This window comes from Euprymna scolopes, chromosome 32, assembly GCF_053919585.1.
Source record: "Euprymna scolopes isolate OS-2025 chromosome 32, ASM5391958v1, whole genome shotgun sequence".
Lineage (NCBI taxonomy): Eukaryota > Metazoa > Mollusca > Cephalopoda > Sepiida > Sepiolidae > Euprymna > Euprymna scolopes.
In genome coordinates, this window is record NC_136513.1 from 17,641,496 (window position 1) to 17,644,068 (window position 2,573).

A 2,573-nucleotide genomic window follows, 5' to 3' on the forward strand; every position below is an offset into this window, starting at 1 on the left:
TCAAAACGAATCCCCAAAACAAAAGCAAAAACAAATAACACACACACACACGCATATATATATATATATATATATATATATATATATATATATATATATATATATATTCATTCTCAAAAACGTACTTTGACATAAGAAGAGGGTATAAAAAAGTTCCTTATCAAGAGTGTACCTTACTTTGTTACTGAAGCTGATAAGACTTACATGATCGGAAAGAAAAAATAATTTGAAATTCTAACCTCCTGATTTTATCCCAGCCACCCATGCCAGACCTTCTTTGTTTATCTAACTTAGGGATAAAATTCTCTGGGGAGTATGGATTCTATGACGGCTCGTACACACTGGATCAATAGAGACAGGGGGGAAAATAAAGAATGTAAAGTCCTACAATCGTTTTTCGAACAAATATAAAATAGTTTGGTTTGGGTTTTGTTGTTTTGTTTTACTCCATATCAACCATTTTTCTGTTTACTTATTCAATCATTTTTTTTGTAAACGTTTTATGCACCACCTTTTTTGATACATTCAAATATTTATCCATGATTTTTAGTTTTAGTGTTTTTTGTTTTGTTTTACAAATATCAACACTTTTTCGGCTTTCTTAAAGCTAAATTCAATAATTTTTTGTAAACGTTTCATGCATCACCTTTTTCGATACATTCAAATATTTATCCATGATTTTTAGTTTAGTTTTTTTGTTTTGTTTTACAAATATCAACACTTTTTCGGCTTTCTTAAAGCTAAATTCAATAATTTTTTGTAAACGTTTTATGCACCACCTTTTTTCGATACATTCAAATATTTATCCATGATTTTTAGCTTTAGTGTTTTTTGTTTTTGTTTTACAAATATCAACACTTTTTCGGCTTTCTTAAAGCTAAATTCAATAATTTTTTGTAAACGTTTCATGCACCACCTTTTTCGATATCTTCAAATATTTATCCATGATTTTTAGTTTTAGTGTTTTTTTTTATTTTACGAACTATTAACCTTTTTTACGTTATATCATTTTGAATGTTTAAAGAATAAAGTCGTTTTAGTAAAAGGTTGTATACCACAAGTTTTTAATAATTTCAAATATTGTTACATATGTGGCGAGTAAACTCACTTGTATCTAAAATAATTTACTGTATCCAAGAGTAGTATCTAATACGTATTTATTTTATTCAAACATATTATTTTTTATTTCATCCAAACTCAACCAGCGCTTCTACCAAAGAACACACACCCTAACGTGAATTCCGCGTCACCAACGCATTGTTCTGACATTTGAAAAGACTACCGTAAAAACAACAAACGGACTTCTACTGATTCTATGCTCCAACAACAACATGGCAAAAAAAAAAAAAAAACGAAAAGAAAGAAAGGCATACTGATGATGAAGTGTATCTTCGAAATAAATTTATAAATTTTAATATAAATTTCAAACAAAATAAATATCTGTTTATTTCGTAATAATGCGTTGCTTTGGCTTCACACTTAAGTTACAAATAGAATTCAATCTGGTACCTAATACGTATATATTTTATAAAAAAATATATTCATTTTTTCACGCGCGTCTGTCATATCAAAAACCTCAATTCAAGTCATCCTGTAATGCACGGGTCTCGAAAGTTATGGAGTAGGAGGTGGGGGCATATTGCTGACTTTTCAGAACTACGCGGGCCAAAATAGTAGTAGTAGTAATGATGATGATGATGATGATGATGATGATGATGATGATGATGATGAAAAAATAATAATAAAAAAAATAATAATGATGATCTGGGCGCGTTTTATACGGTTTTGCTAATTAGCTTTGCTTTCTAGTGAAACTGGTTCTCCCAAACCTAATTCTTTTAATGATTTTTTCGACAGAAAGAAAAACCACCCACTATTTTCACACATTTCTATTTAAAAAAAAATTCTGAATATTTTTACGTTTTCCATAAGAGTTCCGCGGACCAGATTAAAGACTTTGGCGAGCCCGATCCGGCCCGCGGGCCATCGTTTGGAAATCTCGACTGTAAAGGGTTGCCAAAAGCGTAACCTCTAGCACTAACTTGTAAAGAGGGGGTATACGTGGTTGTGGTACCGGTTGAGGGAGTGTCCGACTGAAAGAGAGCAGGATCTTCAAACGATGATTACATTATAAAGAATGATTACGTTTATAAAGTTAGACGGAAGACAAGTTAAAATTAGACTGACCTCTTTTTTTTCTTTTCTAGACTGTAATGGAAGGAAGGAGTGGGATGAATGAGATAAGCGAGGTGATGGGAAAACCGCCATAGTCTCGTTCAAGCATCTTAATCAGAGCATCAGTCCGTCGGCTAGTCTGTCAAAACTAACATTTTTCGTCAGCCATTCATGCTCAAGATAGAAAAAGCATTTTCGCTTACACTCATTTTAAAATGTATTTTCGTTGGTCTGTCACACTTAAACGTGAAGTATGCTTTTCGTTTGTCTGTAATGCCTAAGCTTAAAACTTCATTATTGTTAGTCTTTCGTGTTCAAATTCGGTGGAATGTCACACTTAAGTTACAAATAGAATTCAATCTGGTAAGCTCAAGTTTCAAATACGATTTACTTTGTTC